The 6,000-nt window shown below is 48.4% G+C and overlaps 1 long non-coding RNA gene across 1 annotated transcript in view; it reads right to left on the bottom strand.

Annotated features, from left to right (window-relative positions):
* Positions 1 to 485: 485 nt before the first annotated feature.
* LOC122451470 overlaps positions 486 to 6,000 on the bottom strand; it is an 85,149-nt gene continuing 79,634 nt past the window's right edge. Inside the window, exons 5-6 of the long non-coding RNA XR_006272416.1 lie at positions 1,410 to 1,588; positions 486 to 1,037 (exon numbers count right to left, since the gene is read on the bottom strand). This is a non-coding gene — a long non-coding RNA (uncharacterized LOC122451470). The remainder of the gene's footprint in view (positions 1,038 to 1,409; positions 1,589 to 6,000) is intronic.

Here is a 6,000-nt window from a genome sequence, read left to right as displayed (position 1 = left end):
TGATTATTAGAGTCCACTGAGGAAAAAGTAAGTGTGGCTGGGAGGGGATCACACTTAAAGCATACCAGCAGCTAACACTGTATTTTTATCAGTTGGTGCTTGGCTGGATGAGTTAATAACCTGGAAGATGGCTGCCCAGGGAGGGACACGGTGACGAGTGGACATGCTAGAGAAAGGGAAAGTGCAAAGATTCCCGGCCCCTGCTTTATGATTTTATTCAGAGTCTTGACTGGTCAAAATCACCCTCCACACCTCATATACCTCTATTCTTCATTTACCTTGAGTATATGTGTCCCAGCTGCAGCCTCTCACCTAGGAGGTTATGGAGCAGGACAGCCTCAATTCGCTAAGGAGCCTTTCTCTGCGGAGACAAGGAACCAATTATACAACCAAATTAGCAAAGTACGCCAGGGGCAAATACAGTAGGGCTGCCAGATAAAATGCAGGATGCCCAGTGAAGTTTGAATTTCAGATACCATGAATTATTTTTATTTTAATGTTGACTAGGACAAACATATTAAAATTTTTTAAGTTGTTATGTGAATATACTCAATACAACTGAACTGGATACTTAAAAGTAGTTAGGATTGTTTAAAAAATTATTTGATGTTATGTGAGAGTCTGGTTTGACGGGGTGTCTTGTATTTTTTATGAACTGAATCTGGCTTTTTTTCCCTTTGGTGGGACTGTGGGTTTGTGGGTCTCCATTCTCCAACCAGAGACTGAATCTGGGCCACAGCAGGGAAAGCAGGGAACCCTGGCGCCCGGACCACCAGGCCACCCCCTGGCAATTCTAAAATGAGGAGGAGAACCTCCCTTCTCTTCCCCTCCGCTGGAAGCCATGGTAAATGTAGTCCAGAAGATTCTGCAGGGCTCAGCAATTCGGCTCCTGAGGCGCGGCTCCTGATGGAGGCTGTGGGGCCAACAGTCCGGGATGAAGGCTGGGCTTCCAGATGCAGAGCCGCGCTGCTTCCCGGGGTCCACCAGCTCCGGGGCGGCCCGGCGGGACAACCCCTGGTGTCACAGGCCCACCGGGGCTGCCCAGAGGGAGGGAAGAGATTGAGTCCCAATTACCAAACGATCCTGCAAGACAGGCCCTGACAGAAGTCAGAGAGTAATGGCCCCAATATGCCTGTCATCGCTCGGCCTCGCTCTGGCGGACACACCCCATCTTTAAGCTGCGGGGCCATGCCGAGGCGCACGTCTGCTTTAAGCAGACCCAACCCCACAGAGGGAAATCTGGATCTGCTGAAAATGCAGTCGTGAGTGATTATTTTATCCTGTTGTCAACAGGAAAGATGATAAGCTTTCTTTACTGAGTAGAACTCCCCTAATACATTTAAAATAGGATACCATTTGGAAAAGTAAAAAGAAAATTAAAAATAGAGGAAGATTGATTGGCATACCACCTTGAGAATAGCCAGGGATGGCAGAAGCTGGTTATTCCTGCAGGAGGGCCAGCTCCCTGGCGGACATCCTCTGGTGGACAGGACGCCTGGTGGGCATGAGGCGGGCTTAGCTGCTCAGCGGGCAAGTCGCTTTCCTGGAGGTTCACAGAGCCAGTCTCCTTATGTCCTTTCTAGGCGGCCTGCAAGTTTGTGAGGTCAGGCAGCTATTTGTTTCCATTTGTGTGGTCCCCTTCAGCTGATGTGGCTGGCAGGAGAGGGAGAAGGATGAAGAGAAGGCGGAGTGGCGAGGTGCGGGGCACTCGCTGGGCTGGGGGTGGGGGGTGGGGGTGGTCACAGGAGAGGTAGCTTGCTCTGGCGGAAGGAGGGTGCAGACAGGTGAGGGAAGCCCCAGGCTGTGGACTGAGCCGGGACTGCTTTCAGAAACAGCCATTCAGTCAGCATCAGGTGACTGGCGTGCCCCACACACAGCGCCAGGGCAGCAGAAAATAGATGCAGCTAGTGATGAGGATGATAATCCTAGACAAAATCCAGTCTCTTGTGTCATGGATTGATTTGTGTTCCCCCACAAAGATATGTTGAAGACCTAACCGGTTGCACCTCAGACTCTTATTTGAAAATAGAGCTCTTGCAGATGTCATCAAGCTAAGACGCCACCAGACTGGAGTCAGGTGGGCCCTAACCCGTTATGACTGGTGTTAGAAGTAAAGAGACGTGTGACAACAGAGACTCACAGAGAGAACCCGTGTGATGTCCAAGACAGACTGGAGTGATGCGGTTGCACACCAAGGGTCGCGGAAGATGGCCAGCAAACCCCCAGGAGCTAGGAGAGAGGCCCAATCGGGGTTTTCCCCTGAGCCATCAGAAGGAACCAATGCTGCAGACGCCTTCATTTCAGACCCAGCCTCCAACACTGGGAGACAATACATCTCTATTGCTTTAAGCTGCCCAGCTTGTGGCTCTTACTGAAGGCAGCCCTAGGCAAAGAATATCCACCACGGTCACATCGGCAGTGCATTGTTACCGTGCGGCAGGCATCATGCCAAGTGATTTACACAGTTACATCATGTATTTTTCACCACAGCCCTAAGAGAAAGGACGCACTGAAACTGAGGAAAAAGGAGCCTGGAGAGTTCTGAAGTCAAATTACTTCAGGTAGAAACTTAGTCAACAATGAGAGAGGTACTTTCAGGTGAGAAACCTGCAAATCAATCTTCAGAAGCAATAACTTATTTCATCCAGGTATTAGGTCAGCCCTCCTCAGCACTCAGAGGAAAGAGGTTTAAGCTAGTAAGTCACTGGATGAGTGACAATGGGCTGCAGAAACAAACGAGCCCTGAAATCCAGTCTCTGGAAGTGTCCACCACATTCACTTACAAGGCTAGGTAAGTGGAATGGCAAGTCTAGATGGCAACTGAAAGGAGAGCCGATGAGAGCAGCTGTGGTCACTTCAAGTCGGGAAGGATTCAATTTATGACTGCTTAAGTAATAATATTGCTAAGAAAAATAACTAGAGTTCATAATAAAGAGAAAATTTCTTGACAGCAGCTGGCCAGTGTAATGTTAGTGGCTAAGCTTCGGTTAAGCATGTCAGAGATTAAATGTGGGTAAACAGGATACCATTTAATTGTTTTGCTTCATGTTATTTCTAAAATATTCAAAATTGATCCCCTATAAGTAAATACTGTATCTTGACAAAGTCTTTTTCCAACATATGCATGCGTGTGCAAGTCGCTCAGTCATGTCCAACTCTTTGCAACCCAATGGACTGTAGCCTGCCAGATTCCTCTGTTCATGGGATTTTCCAGGCCAGAATACTGGGGTGGGGAGCCATTCGCTTCTTCAGGGGATTTTCCCAACCCAGGGATCAAATCCAGGTCCCCTGCATTGCAGGAGGATTCTTTACCATCTGAGCCATCAGGGAAGCCCTTTCCAACATATAATATATTATATATGTTGGAATATATTATATATTCCATATAAAGTATATTATATATAATATATTATATGTTCCCAATATATAATAAGTATCCAACATAGATACTTATTATATGTCTGTTGAATGACTAACCGAGATGAATGATAGGTGTTCATACTATGAAATGAGATATAGCTCTTTTCTTCTTCACATAAGGAACAGGCAAAAACAGAACACAAAACAACAACAACACTATGCCCTGGGATGCTCTTCTCCTCTGAAGTTTGGGTTTTCATGCGCCAGGAAAATCAAAGAAAAAACTGGACAAGTTAGCCAGTAAAGACATTAACAACATTGGCCATATACTGACACCATCAGTAATGTGAATCAGAACCCAAAGCTGGACCCTGCATTAGAAGAAGAGTGATCTTTAAATTGAATACATTCAGGTTTTGAGAAATCTCACGGCATTGTCCTTATTTCCCTCATGTTGTCAAAGCAAAATTTGTCCATCAGCGCGGAGCTGAGCCCCCTGCCTTCCCTCCAGAGTCTCACAGACAGAACCCCAGGCGTGGGGGGACAGCCCTTCCAGGGCCTGGCGCCAGCGGGGGACAGGGGCCGGACGTTTCTGGAGGAAGAGGGGTGGGGTGCGCCCCGGCACGTGGCCCCCTCCCCCGGTTCCCAGCCGCCTCCTGACAGGCCCGCGACCCCCTTTCACAGAGCAGGGCAGAGCGGGGTGTGGAATTAGCCTTCTCCTGGGACAGCGCCAGGCCCGGCTCCTGGATGCCCGCCCTCGTCTCCCCGGTGAACAGTTCTCACAGGGATTAGTCTGCCGTCTCAGAACTGAGCGCGCACTTCCTTTCCATCTCTCTGCCACCTGGGAACCTGTCGGCCCTGCAGCCGCTGGACTGCCTCCTGGCCCCCTGGCCCCGCAGCTCCCCGTGGCGCTTCCTGGCAGAAAAGAGGCAACAGAAACAGGAGCACAGAGCCCCACGCTGGGTTCTGGGGGCTGGGTCATGTGGCCCGGCCCTGGGCCCTTCTCTCTGTTTGCCCCTGGTCCAGGCCATCGCTGAACGCCCTGCCTCCAGCCTCCGTGCGTGGGAAGGGTGCTTCCTGCTGACCAGACAGTAGACTCCAGGGAAGGAGCCGTCTTTATTCTCCTAGGCTGGGGGATGCACGCCGTAGAACTGGTCATGAAAAAGGAATGCAAAGATGAGTACAGTGGACAGTTACAAGAATTTTTGTTTTTATTTGAACGCAGGGGATTGCATGTGAAAGGCTCTGGGATGCAGCAAGTACATAGCTTTTAATTAGTTGGATGACATGGCCATTGGGTAGCCAAGTAAATATAGCAATTAATACATCTTTATTTCTTTACAGATCAGTAAACTAGAGAAGCAGGATCCAGTGCCATGGTTTTCTCCTTTTAATTGGGTTCTTGTTTAGATACATGTGTGTGTGTGTTCCCAAGTTTAAACTTTCAGAGTTATATAACCATTCCCCTTGGCTTATAATCAAGCTTTCAGATTAGCTGGAGGTGCCCTGGAGACGGGGGAGTTGGCATGGGGCAATGTACGTGACCCTGTCAGGCTTCCTGGTCACCCCTTGGAAAGGTGTTTGCTTGTAGGTCACGGAAGAAGGCTACTGGCAGGTGGGTCCCAGTGCCCATTTTTGAGGCTCTGGGCCAATGCTTTGAGCAGCTCGAGTTCTCAAAACTGTAATCACAAAAGGTGGAAATTTCATCACACTTTGCCCTTTGAAAACATCCCGGAAATTCAGTATGTCACTGAAATGTCTATACTACCAGGAGCTACTTGAGAAAAAGTCAAATTTTCCAGTTATTTAAATTCTTCTTTCAGTGGTGTGCTCCATCCTGAATAGGAACTGTGTGGATCTTGGAAGCATCACCTTGTGCAGCCCAAATCCTAAGTGTTTCCTTTCTTCTCTTGCTTGCTAGAAGTTACCATCTCCCAGCTGTCGATTAAAATAAAAATTATGACTGTTTCTGTAGGGTTAGTAAACATGATGGAAGAGAGATTAGAGATAGCACTCAACATTTCAAACTTCATTTGGTGGGATGCCTATCTGCCATTGGTAGAACATACAGCTCTCCTAAAATCCAAACCAGCTAGTCATGCCCTGGCATCCATGGGCCACCAGAGTTTGTGAATCACAGTCTAGGGCACCAAGCTCTTAGATCCCTAGTGAGAGGCCTAGTGAAATGTAAATCTCCCAGCCACCTCTCAGCTCTCCAGAACCTAGAAAAAGCAAGTGGAGTCTAGGGAACCTCCAGGCATTATTTCCCTGCTCCAGAGGGGACTGGGGAAGAGGCCCAGCCACCAGCTGCTGGCGGAAGGCACGCATTTCAGTACAAGCAAGGCACCTTGATCTTCGCGATGTACTTGGTGCAGAGAAGGCCTTCCAGTGCCGATCACTGTGAATCAAGCAGAGATGTGACACTCCAAAGAACCCCTCCCAGCCTTTAGTTCTCAGTCTGATTTGCAGTTTCAATGGGAGGTTAGTAGGACAAGTAAGGAAACAGGCAAGCAGCCCAAGAATGTGAAAGTGGTTCCTGTGACTAAGATAGACCAGATTAGTGTCCCTTGACCTTTTATTTTTCAAAAAAGAATAGCATCGTTTTTCTTATCATTACAAATAATGTATTACTCACCGAAC

This window comes from Cervus canadensis, chromosome 1 (genome assembly GCF_019320065.1).
Source record: "Cervus canadensis isolate Bull #8, Minnesota chromosome 1, ASM1932006v1, whole genome shotgun sequence".
Classification (NCBI taxonomy): Eukaryota; Metazoa; Chordata; class Mammalia; order Artiodactyla; family Cervidae; genus Cervus; species Cervus canadensis.
This window is presented reverse-complemented; position numbering and strand designations above follow the sequence as displayed.